The sequence below is a fragment of the Prionailurus viverrinus genome, chromosome C1 (genome assembly GCF_022837055.1).
Source record: "Prionailurus viverrinus isolate Anna chromosome C1, UM_Priviv_1.0, whole genome shotgun sequence".
Classification (NCBI taxonomy): domain Eukaryota; kingdom Metazoa; phylum Chordata; class Mammalia; order Carnivora; family Felidae; genus Prionailurus; species Prionailurus viverrinus.
In genome coordinates, this window is record NC_062568.1 from 91951762 (window position 1) to 91968850 (window position 17089).

General features: G+C 39.7%; 1 long non-coding RNA gene across 1 annotated transcript; it reads right to left on the bottom strand.

Annotated features, from left to right (window-relative positions):
• Positions 1-341: 341 nt before the first annotated feature.
• On the bottom strand, positions 342-2630 carry LOC125171518 (uncharacterized). Its single transcript, XR_007154373.1, has 3 exons — positions 2518-2630; positions 2217-2355; positions 342-437 (listed from the first exon to the last, which is right to left on the bottom strand). It is a non-coding gene; the product is annotated as an uncharacterized LOC125171518 (long non-coding RNA).
• Positions 2631-17089: the final 14459 nt, after the last annotated feature.

Genomic DNA, 17089 nt, shown 5'->3' on the forward strand with positions numbered 1-17089 from the left:
ATCAAATGGCACTACCATGTTGATGGGTATAATTCATCCTACCACACACTGCTTTCCTATAGATTATGAGAGTTGACACCACCCCTGAGGAATGTTGGCATGGATGAAGTTTCCACATGGTCAGGCCAATACTGGAGTTCTGGAAATGTTTAGTAACTTGACTGTTTTTTGTTCTTTCTAAACCTTATCTTCTTCTATCTGTTCATTCTCTATGGATATGTCCTCTGAATATGTATTTATATTACTTGTTAATTTAGTCTAAATTTGTACAAATGTGAAAAACAAGAAATGGACAGGGGTTTCATGAACCACTGCTAATTAGTATCTGAACTCACTTGTACTTGTATATTTCCTCGTTAGCTATTTTCAAATTTTCCTCTGTAGCTTCAAGTTGATTCTCAATTGCCACCAGTTCACATTGTGCCATTTTCAGTTTCCTAAGATGAGAAAGATATATCCCTAATCCAGGAGCCAAGGTCCAGAAATTCTTCCTTTTTTACCTCCCAGCACTTTTGAAGGCCTAGATTCAAATATCCCTTCCCTCACCTCTCCCATAAATGCAGACTGACACCACAATCAGAGAAATGAACTGAACACCTCATTTAAGTTAAAATCAACCTCTGTCTGCTGCCACGTCTCTGCAATTGGAGGTGTCTTTCTAGTTTTCTGCTTCTACTCCTTCATCACGAAGTCATCAAATAACATTGCACTTTGTGCCTTCCCAGAGTTGGTCTTTTGTTTGGGATGGTGAAGACTCATTTCAGTTCAATGTGAAAAACCATGTCTGATCAACTATACCCATTAGGATGGAGCAACAGATCATCATTAGTCTTACACCTCCATGGGGAGCCCTGACTTTTAGAAACTGACAAAAAAGCTCTAGACAGAGAAAGGCACGTGCATTTCCTTCTGGCTTCTCAGGCAGTCCTTCAGCAAATGCTTTCTGGAGTGGCTGTAATGTAGTGGCTCTGTTGTAAGAGGCTGAAGATAGAAAGGTAGTCAGGGCTCTGTACCCACTCCCAAAAAGAGCTTACAAATTACCAAAAATAAGATGCCAATGAGACACAGCAGCCCCCATCCCAGGTGTGGGAAGGACTATCATGAAACTGAGTCCCCAGGGAAGGGAAGGAAGAGTTTACTTTTCAATGTGAATGAGGGACTCTAAAGGCCCCGATATTCTGAGAACAAAAGGAAATACTGCACAAAGGAGGAAACAAGTGAGTGAATGCACCAAATTTCTAACGACCCCATGAAGACATATGAGACCAAGATGGAGAAGAAGGAAGCCCAGGACAAAGCCAACCTGGCAGTTGGAGCCAGTCTCCCCAGGACTCATCAATACATTCGAGGACAGAAAACTGAACTGCAAAGCAGCTAAATAACTTTATGCACATAGATGTAGAAGTAAACAAGTGTAGTTGAGGGTGAGTCAGCAAAGATGAGCCCTAGTGAAGCTGCAAGTTTTGGTTGGAACCAAAGATTGTTACACATAAGAAATGCAGGGGGACAGGAAATACCCAGGCCTTCTTAGGGATTGGACCTGCAGTGAACAACCTCACTGGCAGACTGCATGAAGGGGTCCAGTACTGCTGGTGCCCCAACCCATTTTCCAGAAAGAAATTCCCATTGTTTCTGCAGCAATATAACTCAATTTCTCTTTATCCAATTAAAAAAAATGTTTACTTATTTATTTTGAGAGAGAGAGACAGGGAAGGAGGGGTAGAGAGAGAGGGAGAGAAAGAATCCCCAGCAGCTGCAGCATTTTCAGCGCAGAACCCAATGTGGGGCTCGAACTCACAAACCATGAGATCATGACCTGAGCCAAAATTAAGTGTCAGATGCTCAACCAATTGAACCACCCAGGCGTTCCCCCCTACATATTTTTGACCCATGTCTGGTGCTGAACAAAAATGACCTAATTCCCGGCTGAGAAGACAATATGATAGGATTGAAATCCATGGGACAATGTAAATGGATCCAGAGGGCATCAGGGATCAGTGTTCTTAATGCTGGTACCTTCCCTCTTTCACCCTAAATACATGACACAATAATGTGTGACAAGCACTAAGGACAGAAAGGAAAATGCAGGTTCCAGAAAGCAAGGTAGGAAGGTCAGGCACAATTCTACGGAATGCATTTGGCAAAAATTCTCTATACCGGCCACAACATTCATTCATACAACAGGATTTGTGACAATTAATATTTGAACATCTTACTCTTCTGCAGCCACTCTTCTTTGTTTATAGCATTCTTCAAGGATATGTGCTTTCTCCTTCAGCTGTTTGACTTTTGCTTCCTTGACTGCTTTCACAGACCTCAATGCATTACACTTGTCTTCTAAGACCTTTTTATTTTCTGTAAAAAATGGATTTTCTTTATAAGTGTGCACATGACCTGAGAGTTGGCTTTGGTGTGACAGGAAAAGGGCAAGAACCATGAAGGCAAGAAGGCATTCTTTCCCTTCCCAATGCAAAGTCATGTACTCATATGGGGATTTCTCCCCAACAGGCAGCATACCTTCCAGTTCACAGTTATTGGACCTCAAGGTTCTCAGCTCTCAATCCTCGAATTCACCATTTCCATCTTGTGACTTTAAGACAGATATGAGAAAAGACATTCAAGAAATAATGATCACACAACAATGTGAATGCACCTAACACAACATGATTGTACACTGCAACAAAGAAAGATCCTGAGGCATATATATAACAAGGAGAAAGCCAACTTGGTAGAAAATAGTTTAAATCAAAGAGCTCACAAATGGCTTTCTTAGTGGAATATATATCAATAGATAGATAGATAATAGATATCTCCTTCCCTATTCACATTGAAAATTATCTGTTCAGCATTAAGACAGGAAGGGACTATACAATTTGGCTAGTAATCACCCTTCATCTCTCAAATATCTTCTAGAATTTTCTTCATATCTTGGAGGGCAGAGCTGAAATGATGTGATAATTACCTAGTTGTGAAAACACAAGGTCCTTCTTAGTCCTTGAAATAGCAAAACTCCTCATGGTGGTCCTAGTGAAATTCCAGCTCACATTGCAGATGGAGATTTGGCTCCCAGAGGCCCAATCTCTACTGTGGTAAACAGCAAGTGAACATACTGTGCTCACCTCACCCAATGAACAAAAAGCCTCCAAAGCCAAATTACAGTAAAACTCAGCAGTCAACTCTTACCAAGTCCTTATTCTTGACATTCTTCTCTCTCTCAGATTGCAAGGTAGCACGTGCACTTTGAAGACTGTCACTTAAAATTTCATTAAAATATTCAACTGTTTTGATGTCCTCCTTCAACAAAATGCAATGGATCAGTAATAATAACTATTTTCACTTCTGTTTTGAGAAAGCAATCCAGGCAAAGAAGAGATTCTTACCTTTAATTTAAGAGCTTCATCAGAAAGAAACTTAATTTCTCTTAGTTTCTTAAAGACATTCCTTTGATTCATTGATCTATAAAACATATGACAAAGGATTAGAATTCACAAATAGCATAGTGATAGACAAAACTATCTTTTAATGTGTGGTTCCTTCCACAAATAAACAGACAGTGCTTGACATTTGTGAAGCTTGTCTTGAACTAGAACTGTTTATAGAACACATGAAATAGGTCAGTAGGATACACTACCAGAGGTACAAATAACCAAAATGAAATCAGAAAAAATCTTTGAAAGGGTAATGATCCCTTCTGCTCCCAAATGGATACTTCATCAGCAAGTTCTGTTTTCTTTTTAAATGTATTTATCTTCTCAGTTATTAGCTATAAACTAACTAAAAGGAGAGAAAACAATTTCTAAGATTATTAGCAAACCCAGTAACATCGAATAATCTCAGTGCATTAGTACAGACACATTATCTGACGGGGGGTGTAAGTAACTTTTTAGCTTTCCATTGTGCCTGAAGAAATCAAGTTTTAGCAGCATTTTAAACCTAAGAAAACCTTATTTCAATGAGATTCCTAGTTAAAATATCGTCCAAAATGGAGAAATGCAATAAAATGTCTTCTCCTAATTTCTCTCCCATCTGGAAGCACCCTTCTTGGAAAATTCAATCACTCCAAGTACTTATGTCACCACCAGAGATGAAAGAGAAAAATCAAATCCTATCAACTTATGTTTCTCTCCTCTAATCATAAAAGTACATAAATAGGTCCCTGCCAACAAACAAATAATCAAATCCATCATTTAGTCCTGGTTTGTGCCACTTCCACTTATAGGTGCTATTTGAATTCCACACAAGGAAAGCTCCAAATGTTGATTGATTGACTACCCAAAAGTCTTCAATGACTTCCTGCTGCTCACAGATTGCCTTTCATGAATCCTAGCTTGGGGCTGTGGAGGACAAGGTCTTTGGAAAAAAACACACTTGCTGGAGGATCTGGATAACTCACAGCCCCTAAAAGAGAAGATTTACATCCCAAAAAGAGAATGTTACCTCCCACCTTAGAGGAAAACAACACACACGAAGCACCCAATTACAGGTGGATAACACATGTAAGCTCTAGACAGACTCCTCTAACAGGAATTAATTCTCTCATCTGACCACAAAGTACAAACTTCTCTTCTGTTGACCCAGTGTGAGAGCTCTCATGTCCTGAGATCACTCTTCTCACTGCCACCACCGCTGCATTCACAGTGATGAATACCAACCAGCCTTTGCGGGCTTGTTATGGGTCAGACAGCCACCCTCTCAAGACAGCACCACAGAATCACCACAGTCTAATGGGGCCCATGCAGAATACATTACCCCCATTTGTATCACATTCACTTCTCATTCTCCCCTGGCATGATTGGCTCCCTCCACCTCAGACTCAAAACCTTGGTTTAAACCTCTCTTGTGACACACACCCTTCCTGGCAATATCTGGCTTCTTCTCTAAGCTTAGGCTTCTTGATAGACTCAAAGAAGGTTTTCTCATCTTCATATTTCATCAAGAGCCAGGTCATGGCAAAGTACTCACTCCAAACCTCAGGATCATATATCATCACTTGTTTCCTAACCATTTCTGTGCAGAATTACACTCATTCTGTTCTTCTTCCTCCTGTGATGTTTTCCTCCCCTGGTCTCTTATCTTAAGAGACCAAATCCCTCCACATTGTCACTTAGCCTCCTAACAGTCAATTAATTAGACATCAGAAGTCACCATATTTATCCCTAGTTAAAAAATTAAAATCCACATCAAACACGAGTACTGAAAAAAAATTACAAAGAATACTAAAACCTAAAATCTTACCTTGATATACTTGAGGCTGTACCTGAGAGAGGAAGAAACAAAATTAAGTTTGAGGTCAAAACATATTATTAGTGGGGCGCCTAGGTGGCTCAGTCGGTTGAGCATCTGACTTCAGCTCGGGTCATGATCTCACAGTCTGTGAGTTTGAGCCCCGCGTCGGACTCTGTGCTGACAGCTCAGAGCCTGGGGCCTATTTCAGATTCTGTGTCTCCCTCTCTCTCTGACCCTCCCCCATTCATGCTCTGTCTCTCTGTGTCTCAAAAATAAATAAGCGTTAAAAAAAATTAAAAACAAAACAAAACATATTATTAGTAAAAACTTATACTCCTGATAAAATATTAAATGTAATCCAATGAAATTACAATCATCATTTTGTTCAGCATAATGAATTCATAAATTAAATATAAGAAAAAATTAGAATTTTATATTTAGTTCATGATTCTTTATAAACTATTTCTGATAAAAGCATAAAGATTCATGGCTTATTTTGACCAAAAGATAGATTTACATTCTATTAAATAAACATCAACATATTCAATTTTGTCAGTGCATAATGCAGAGAGTTTTAAAAATATATAATTAAGATATTTGCCTGATTTTTTTTCTCTTGTAGTCAAACCCAATATCCACACTGAAGTCCAGAACCTGGGATCATATGAAAGGACAAAAGAAAGAGAGAGAGAGAGAGAGAGAGAGAGAGAAAAGGAGAGAGAAAGAGAGAGAGAGAGAGGTGGAGGGGACAGGGAAGGGAGGGGAGGGCTGGGGAGGGAAGGGAAGGCAAGGCAAGGAGGAAGGGAGGGGAGAGGAAAGAAAAGGAAAACCTTTGTACTAAGATATGCCCCTTTCATTTTCCAGAAGGCTTTCTGAAATCTTACACAGGGTTGGCTGCTTTCTGAATCAATAAACAATTAAAACATGTCAGGTGCTATGATTTTCCTAGATCACTAAAAACAGAGGGTCTTCCAAAAAAAAAAGTCATCAAATGAGAAAGAAAGAGAGTGAAACATGGCTAGAGAAAAAGCATAGGCAACAAAAGAAATGATGGCTAACATTTCAAAAAAAAAAAAAAAAAAAAAAAGAGCTCCCTGTGAGAGGGTATAAGAAAAGCAAGAGGAACTGAACTCCTAAAAGGGCACTGGTCTGAGGCAAGGATCAGAAGTTTCTATACCTCTTTTTGGAAAAGTGAACAAAAGAGAGATAACAGGTATCAGAGACTAATGGTTGTCTGGGCAAAATCAGAAGTAACAATTTAAAGCCTGACTGCACAAGTATTTCATTTTCTAGGAGCCCTAAATAAGAATGTCAACCATGGAAAAAGACATCCTGTGATTGTCTTGTGTCCACTGAAAAATAACAACCACAAAATAATGACTGTGGGACTGAAGGATGCTTCCCCACTCCCAGCCCCTCACCCTTTGGAAAAGTGCCTTTATAAGCCTGGCACACCACCCCTTCAGGGATCGATATTCCTCTTTCTTGTTGGCTCCATTGTATACGAGCTATCTCTAATAAACTCCGCCTGCTTTGTTTCCCTTGCATTCAGTGTTCATTACTAAGACACTGAGACTTAAAAACCTGGTCTTGGTGGTTCAGTAACACCCAGACCCAAGTCATCCCCTGATGAATTATAGCTCAGTGAAATCCAGGCAAGACTCTACTTTAACAAAAGGTAGACACATTGTCCTGACCCCTAGAACGTATATCCCTATTCGAAAGTTTTAAATGATGATGTGATGTTGAAGCGAGCCCCAGCATCTTGCCAGGATATTGGAATATCATCAGGGTATCAAAAAGCTAGTCATAATGTTGTTATAAGAAAGTGTATCTATGGAGGGCAAACAAAAAAGCATGGATAGTCCATTAAGGTCACATGTTTCCTTTCCTAAGCAGGGAGAGATGGCCTTACAAATACTTAATATTCATATTTTCTTTTTGAAGGGAAAGATTTCTAAATTGGCAAAAAAAAAAAAAAGAGGAAAAACAGCCATTTAGAAATAAACTCATGGTATTCTGTTCTTCCTTAGAAGGTCTGTCCTCAAGAGAAACTTTTTCTCCAAAGCCTAATATGGGTTTTCCTAAAGATAAGCAATGCAGATGAAGGGAAATACTCAACTACAGTGCTCTTCCTCCTTCCTGTCTCACAGGGGAGTAAACTCAGCCTAAAACCTAGCCCGGTAAAGACAAAACTTCACACTAAAGGCCTATTCACCTCAGTTTCTTTAAACAAGAATGTGACCCCAAAGGGGGTGTTTCAAAGGAACTTACAAGGTACCCTAAAAGGAAAAACCACATATTTTGTTTTTTTTAATTCTGTGTTTAAAATTTTTTTAATGTTTATTTATTTTGGACAGAGAGAGAGAGACAGAGCACGAGTTGGGGAGGGGCAGAGAGGGAAACACAGAATCCAAAGCAGGCTCCAGGCTCTGAGCTGTCAGTGCAGAGCCAGACACGGGGCTCAAACTCATGTACAGCAAGATAATGACCTGAGCCAAAGTCGGACACTCACCCGACTGAGCCACCCAGATGCCCCCAAAACCACATATTTTGAACACAGAATGCAAGCATTAGAATCACACTTCCTATGGCAGAGACGGTGGGATAATCAGGCTGGGAATTTAAAATCTCTCTGATTAATAGGAGAATGACTCTAATGGAAAAAGTGGTCAGTATGCAAGAAGAGGTGGTGGATGTGAGCACAGAGGTGCTAACTCTAGGATCCAAAAGGACTTCTAGAAATGAAAGCACCATTAATAGTAATAAGGAATGTCTTTGGTGGATTTATTAACACACACAACATAGCTGAGGAAAGACTCAACAAGCAGAAGGAAGTGTCAAGTAGAAATATCCAAAACAGAAACACAAAGAAAAAAATTAAAGCCACAACACAGAAAATCCAAGACCAGTGGAACAATTACGAAAGGTGTAACATACACAAATGGGAATACCTGGAGAAGAACTGAAAAGAAGATACATTTGAAGTGAAAATGAGAATTTTCCAAAATTAATGACAGTCACAAAACACAGATCCAGGAAACTCAAAGAATTCCAAGCAGGATAAATACCACCCCCCCCCCCCCCCCGCCAAAACAAAACAAAACAACAAAACTACCCCTAGACATATACTATTCAATCAACAGAAAACTGAAAACAAAGAGTTATGGAAGAAGCTAAGGGGTAGAGTTGGGGGCTGGAGTTGCAGGAGGTGGGGAAAAGTAACACCGTACCTAAGAGGAACCAGGACAAAAAATACTCAGAATTCAGAAACCATGCAATCAAGAAGACTGAAGTGTTTGTAGTGTTAAAAGAAAAGAACCCATCCACCTAGAATTCTGTGACCAGTGAAATTATCCTTCAAAACATACTACAAAGTAAGGAAAATTATCAGAGATACTGAGGTCAACAGTAAAGGCTTAATTCTCCAGGGGTCAACAGTAAAGGCTTAATTCTCCAGGAAAACATAATCCTTAATGTACATGTATAACAACAGAGTGTCAAAATACATGAGGCAAAAACTGACACAAGTGCTAGGACAAATAGACATATATATTATGATAGCTGAAAGAATTCAATAACATTTATCAGTCATTGACGGATTGAGGATACAGAAATTCAAATTTAAGAACACAGTTGGACTGAACTGTCTCATCAGTCACTTGTATTCTTACCATCTATAGAACACTTCAACAGTAGAAAAATACGCATTCTTCTCAAGTCACATAGAACATTCACTGACATGGACCATATTCAGGGTGATAAAATACAGCTTAACTTAAAGTAAACAAAATCATAGAAAATACGTTCTCAGACCACAAATGCAAGCTAGACATCAATAATAGAAAGACAGCTGGAAAACTACAAAAAATATTAGTGATAAAACAACACTTCTAAAAGAAGTGGGTCAAAGAAGACATTTCAGAGAATTTTAAAAACATTTTCATCTAAATGATAATGAATATTGGAATTATTAAAATTTGTGGGATGCAGTGAACACAGTGCTGAAAGGGAAATTTGAAGTACTGAATGCATATAGAGGTCTAGTTAAAAATTTGTGCTTACCAAAAAAAAAAAAAAAAATTCTGCTTACTTAGGATTACAAGGCTATCTATAAGGTACTTTAGTATACTCACAGCAAGGACAACTCTCCAGAGGTAAATCAGATATGTGCAAATTGCAAGGGTGGCAGTAATAACAGTAAGCTTCCACGAAATTCCGATCACACGAGAGCCAACAGGGAAATGGTCAGCCAAAATATGGACAAGCTGAAATAATATTTGAGATAATGAAGAGTATCAAAGACATTTATAATATCTGTCACAAAGAATCATCTTTATTAACAATCTTCAAACAGCCTCCAGGAGGTTATTAAGCATACCTCTCAAATGCCTCCTCATGAAGGAGAGGGAGGAGAGAAGGCTTACAAAGGAGCAGGGGCAAACCTTTAGGAATGATGACTGTGTTTACCATCTTACTGTGGTGATGGCTTCATTGCTGCTTACCTATGTCACATGTCAACAAAGTGTATTCTTTAAAAAGGTATTGTTATTATACATAAATTATACCACACTGAAGCTGCTGGGAAAATCTAATAGGCCACTCTTGGAGATTTTACTTTGCTGACAAACACATTGGAACTATTTTTAAATAGTTAGGAGAACTTAAGAATTTATAAGCCAACTTTACGGGCACCTGGATGGCTCAGTCGGTTAAGCGTCCGACTTCCGTTCAGGTCATGATCTCACGGTTGGTGAGTTCAAGCCCCGCGTCGGCTCTGTGCTGACTGCTCAGAGCCTGGAGCCTGTTTCAGATTCTCTCTCTCTCTCTCTCTCTCTCTCTCTCTCTCTCTCTGCCCCTCCCCTGCTCATGTTCTATCTCTGTTTCTCTCAGAAATAAACATTAAAAATTTAAAAAGAGACAAAAAAGAAAAAAGTAAAGGTAAACTTTTAGTAGACAAGAAATAAATGACTTCTGTGGTACATTCATGAAGTACCTGGATAAAATACTTTGGAACATTTCCAAAAATACACCAAAATTTATGGAAGGATGGGAGAAAGTAACAATACAAATGTACTAGAGATTCAAATGAGATTGTTATAGAGACAGATGTTTACACATATGGATATAACTGAGAGAGATGGGCAGCTCCTATTATAATAATATAGGATTATTCCAGCAAAAATAAGTTCTACATTATTGTTTAGTTTCTACAAACACTGAGATTTCCTTTTTTTCTAAAGTTTATTTTTATTTAAAAAATTTTTTTAACTTTTTTTTATTTTTGAGACAGAGAGAGACAGAGCATGAACATGGGAGGGGCAGAGAGAAAGGGAGACACAGAATCTGAAACAGGCTCCAGGCTCTGGGCTGTCAGCACAGAGCCCGACACAGGGCTCAAACTCACGGACCGCGAGATCATGACCTGAGCCAAAGTCGGACGCTTAATCGACTGAGCCACCCAGGCACCCCAAAGTTTATTTATTTTTAAAAGAGAGAGAGAGTGGGGGAGGAAAAGAGAGAGAGGGGAGACAGAGAATCCAAAGCAGGCTCCACGCTGTTAGCACACAGCCTGATGCTGGGCTCAAACTCACAAACCGTGAGATCATGACCTGAGCCAAAATCAAGAGTCAGATGCTTAACTGACTGAGCCACCCAGGCATTCCATGAGGTTTTATTCAAGGTTTACTCTGAATCTGAATCACAGCCCAAATTGTCAGATTTCTGAAGTTAATAAAGATTTGCATAATCAGGTGATCTTGTCTATTTTGATGAAATCTATGAGATTTTAAGTTACTTGAACGCACATCTCCAAATAGCCAATACAATAAATTCAAGTTCCTACTTCAGAGTGTTGCACCTAAATCAGTCAATAGCAATTACTACAATTACTTTCTAAAAGAATACAAAAGTCCTGGATATGGTCACCAAAACAACAGAACACATATCATTTTACTAAAACTAGACTTACCAGTATTTTAGGAGAACATACACTCACAACACTCACAATGCAATTCATTCTAATTCACATACCAAACTTTAATTGTGTGCCAATAAGCCTCTCTAGAAAGTAGTCTCCAAAATGTGTACCATATGTATCTTCAGCTCTCAGAACTGAGGTCACTAAAATGTGTGCTGGTGGGAAATGAACACTGACTGGCTGAAAGAGAGCAGGAGCTGTCCGCACAATGATCATGGGGATCAAATGCACCAAAGACAGAGAGATCTTGACATGAATGGTAAACATCCTCAGTCCTGAGCACTCTTGATACCCCTGGCAGCTATCTGGATGCTGATATCAGTAGTTACTGTTAACTAGATTAGATCCAATGGGACCAATAACGCTAGGTTCTCACAGACAATGGCCACGACCAGATGGAGGTGGGAAATGTGACAAGTTAGTTTATCCAAGAATTCAGGTGGGGAGGCGGGAGAGGGAGAGCTGAACTCATCTATGATACACAGTCTAGGTAGAGGGGGGAAATTCCAGTAAACAGAACCAAGAAATTTCCTCCTTCCTAGACTCAAAACAAACAGAATAGACTCTTTTTTGCCTGGAGGTACTCATGCAGGAGGATTCTGCCTCCATTTAGCTTGTCCTGACTTGGGACTTTGCAGATCCCTAAGAATCTGGTGCATGCCAATCTAAAGAAATCTACTTCTTTCTATGGGTGTTCCCTGTCTCTCTGTCTCAGGCTCCTAGGAGTACAGGTTTTGCTTTTTAATGATAGAATAAATCATTCACACTGGGAACCACGTATTTCTTTATAGCCGGACAATCCTAAGGACATTCAAGACCCTTTTTGCTTTGGGTAAATCAACACCCTGTACCTACTTGGCTAAAGAAAGGACAAGAATTCATTCACTTTCTGATCACACCACTCCTAGTGATTTTCCTATTATAAGTGTCCAAGCAGGGCAAGGCCACTTCATTTATGCTGAGCTTCTCATCAACCTGGTTGGATACAGAGTTCTTGGGGGCAGCCTCCAAGACCAGAGGGAGAGAGCTGCTTCACAAGCCCCTAAAAACAAACAAACCAGGAAGCACAGAGCACAAAGGACATTTCACTTTTTAACCCTCTAGTACCAACACCAAAGCTTCAGATACCACTGTTCCCAGGGCTACCAAACTTCACAAATATGAAAGATGTGCTGATAGGAAAACTAACTACATATAAGAGGGACCCTAAACTTACAAAGATTGAAGCAGGATCTTTACAGGGCTTCCAGGAGCCAGTCAGTCTAATACTATGAAATACTATTAATAGTATTAAATGGCTCCTATTAAATAAGAGTTCCTGACATTTCTAAAAACGATTTTAGTGAGATATAATCCAAACATCATACGAGCCTGTTATTTAAGACAAAGATCTCAGTGGCTTTTAGTATCTTCACAGGTCCTTCTTTCTTGACACTATGAAGCTCTGGTTTCCATCCTGTCAATGGTACTCTTTTTGGACCAAGTGGCCCTGACAGGATCCACAACTTGATGTGGACAGTTGTGGCCAGAACCCCCACAAGCTGGTCAAGAAACCTTCTCGGTCTTCACAAACAACCGACCTCTCATCACGGACCCCATGAAAAAACCATTTTTTAACTACAGTCTGAAAAAAAAAAAAACAATAAAAAAGGGAAAAATCCACAGATGTCGGATGTGTACTCACATTCGTGTTTGGGTCACCGGGATGCCCAAGTAAGAGCATACAGAAAAATAGCTTCTGAACCTTCAATGTCCTGGTCCTTTAAGGGGCCAGAGAGGAAGTGCAGATGGGGGTGGAGAGGAGGTGGAGGTGGGCAGGGAAGGGAGGGGGTGGAAAATGGGGTGGTAATTGGGGTTGGAGGGGTTTAAATAGGGGTGAGATTGGGGAGGGGGTGTGTCAGGAGAAGAAGGGGGTCAGGGACAGTACCAGGATTAGATCAAGTAAAAGAGGGGAGGGAGGAGGGTTCAGACAGGTTAGTAGGCCAGCAGGTCAGTAAATTACTAGATGAGCAGGACACAAACAGCAGGTTAAGTGGACTCTCAGGAGCAGGTGGAGCAGAGGAAGATCCCTCTTCATCCAAGTCTTCACCTGTTTAAGCATTGCCGTAGCAATCCGGATGCTCTATACTTTCTCCCCACCAATCAGCCGCCTTTGCCCCTGATAGATCACAACTGACACCCCGCGTGACTGCATATTTCAAAAGTCCCTTGTATCTGGTGGAATGTGTATCCCTAGGGAGTGTCTATGTATGTCTGGGTTTTGTACGCATGTATATTAGTTATAGGTGTGAATTTGTTGCCCCTTTGGGTCTTCCTGATTGTGTGTGTGTGTGCGTGTGTGTATTTTGTGTATGTCTCCACTGTGTGTAGGGTATGTCTCATGGCTCTGACTGTGTGCATCTGTGTGTGTGTGTGTGTGTGTGTGTGTGTGTGTGTGTGTGTGTGTTCGTTCTCCTCAGGGTGTCACTGGCCATGTCTGTAGTGTGGGTCTGTGTGTGAGTCTGTCCGTAAGCCCCATACCTGAGTTTCCAGGTGAGACTAGGTGTGATTCTGGGCTTATGGTGTCTTTTTATTTCTCTGTGAGTATGGGTGTCTATGAACCTCAGAAATGAGCTGCAGCAAAGGGGACTCCCCAAAGGTGACCCCCAGCGATGGGTGAATACAAGACCATCTATCTCTTCATTAGATATGTTGGGAAAACTGTATATCCACGTGCAAAAGAATGAAAGTGAACCTTTCCTTATAAAACACACAAAAATCTACTTTAAATGGCTTAAAAACTTAAATGTAACACCTGAAACCATCACACTTCCAGAAAGAATCAAGGAGGAAATGTCCTTAACTTTGGTCTAGGCAACAAGTTTTTGGGATTGGCACCAAAAGCATAAGCAACAAAAGCAAAAATGAACAACTGGGACCACATCAAACTAAAAAGCTCCTACACAGGGAAGGAATCCATCACCAAAATGAAAAAGCAACCTACAGAATGGGAGAATACATTTGCAGACCATATCCAAGAAAGGATTAATATCCAAACTATAAAAGGAGCTCATGCGAATAGTGGACCTTAAAAATAAAACTGCCAGTTATGTTACCAGAAAAAAAAATTGGCTTATTCAAGAATAGCAGAGAACTGCCACTTGGGACAAGTAAGCTATAGCAAGTCTGGAGAACAAAGGAGAGGAATACTTTTATAGAGGAAAGGGGGAAGTTGGGAGGGCTATATTAAAAGAGGTAAACTGGGAGATCCAAGTAGAGAGGGTTTTCATTGCTTAAGTTGTGACAGTCTCTCATTGGCTGGGCTGTCATCAGGGAAGAAGAAAGACCTTTCTTCCTCTTGCTGGGGTAGTACAGCAGTAGCTGAAGGAGTATCAGCTTACAAGGTATGTCTCCTTCCACTGGGTCTGCAACAAATGACACGTGATAGAGCCTGTGAGCTTCCCCCTTCTGGCCCCCTGACTCCATTTTATAGTATTTTTTCTTTAAGTTTTTATTTTCTTTCCAGTTCATGAGCATACAGTGTTGCATTCATTTCAAGTATGCAATATAGTAATTCAACACTTCCATTTTAAATAAAGTTTCCTTTTGTAATTTTCACAAACTCAATAGCAAAGAAACCATATAACATGGTAGAAAAAGTGAGCAAGGACCCGAATAGACATTTTCTCAAAGAAGACGCACAAAAGGCTAACAGGTATATGAAAAGATGCTCAACATCACTAATTATCAGGAAAATGCAAACCAAAACCACAATGAGCTATCACCTCACACCTGTTTATTAGGATGACTATTTCCCAAAAGTCAAAAGGTAACAAATGTGGGCAAGGATGTGGAGAAAAAGCAAACCCTTAAGCACTATTGTTGGGAATGTAAGTTGGGATAGCCATTATGGAAAACAGTTTGGAGGTTCTCAAAAAATTAAAAATAGAAATACCATATGATCCACCAATCCCACTTCTGGGTATATATCACTATCTCAATGAGACATCTGTACTCCCACGCTCACTGCAATATTATTCAGTAGCCAAGATATGGAAACAACTTAAGTGTCCAACACATAAAGAAAAATGGCCTATGCATTCAGTGGAATATTATCCAGCCATACAAAACGAAGAAATTCTACCATTTCTGACAACATGGGTGAACCTGGAGGAGGTTATTCTAAGCGAAATTAGACACAAAAGACAGATATTGTATGATCTCACGCACATGTGAAATCTTCATTTAAAGAAAGGTAAACCTGAAAAGACAGAGAATTGAAGGGTAGTTACCAGAGGCTGGGGGATGGGCAAAAGGGGGAGATGTTGATCAATGTACAAACCTTCCATTGTAAGATGCACATGTTCTAAAGGCCTAATGTACAGCACGGTGACTACAGTTAATAATACCATATTGGATACTTGAAATTTACTAAGAGAGCAGACCTCAAGTGTTCTAACCACACCACAAAAACAAAGTAGCTATGGGTGGTGATGGATATTTTAACCAGTTTGATTGTGTTATCATTGTACAATATGCGTATATCAACACATCACATTGTACATCTTAAATACATAAAATCTTTATTCATCAAAAATAAATAAATAAATAAATAAATAAATAAATAAATAAATACCAAAGTAAAGAGACACATAACTAAAATTCCAATGTGTGGAAATGACTTTGCATAATGCCTGAAACACAGTAACAGCAACCAGAGATGCAAGAAGACCTGGGACATAGATATGCAAATGGTACTCATGTATGCTTGGAGCAAAAAGGTGAGGAGAGAAAACAGGCTTCTTTTAAGAGATGAAGCTGGGGAAGTAACTAAAGGCTGTTTCTGCAGGACCTTGCAAACCAGTTAAGAACTTTGTGCTTTTTCCTGAAAGTACTGAGAAGCCATTGAAGAATTTTAATCATTCACTGGCTATTGCTGAGCTTTCATTTTTTTTTTAATTGTATATTTTATTTTTTTTAATTTACATCCAAAATAGTTAGCATATAGTGAAGCAATGATTTCAGGAGTAGATTCCTTAATGCCCCTTACCCATTTAGCCCATTCCCCCCTCCCACAACCCCTTCAGTAACCTCAGTTTGTTTTCCAGATTTATGAGTCTCTTCGGTTTTGTCCCCCTCCCCGTTTTTATATTGTTTTTGTTTCCCTTCCCTTATGTTCATCTGTTTTGTCCCTTAAAATCCTCATACAAGTGAAGTCATAGATTTTTGTCTTTCTCTGACTAATTTCACTTAGCATAATAACCTCCAGTTCCATCCACATATTTGCAAATGGCAAGATTTCATTCTTTTTGATTGCCGAGTAATACTCCATTGTATATATGTACCACATCTTCTTTATCCATTCATCCCATCGATGGACATTTGGGCTCTTTCCATACTTTGGCTATTGTTGATAGTGCCGCTATAAACATGGGGGTGCACGTGCCCTTCAAAACAGCACACCTGTATCCCATGGACAAATGCCTAGTAGTGCAATTGCTGGGTCATAGGGTAGTTCTATTTTTAGTTTTTTGAGGAACCTCCACACTGTTTTCCAGAGTGGCTGCACCAGCTTGCATTCCCATCAACAATGCAAAAAAGATCCTCCTTCTCCGAACCCTCACAACATCTGTTGTTGCCTGAGTTGTTAATGTTAGCCATTCTGACAGGTGTAAGGTGGTATCTCACTGTGGTTTTGATTTGTATTTCCCTGATGATGAGTGATGTTGAGCATTTTTTCATGTGTCGGTTGGCCATCTGGATGTCTTCCTTGGAGAAGTGTCTATTCATGTCTTTTGCCCATTTCTTCACTGGATTATTTGTTTTTTGGGTGTTGAGTTGTATAAGTTCTTTACATATTTTGGATACTAACCCTTTATCTGATATGTCATTTGCAAATATCTT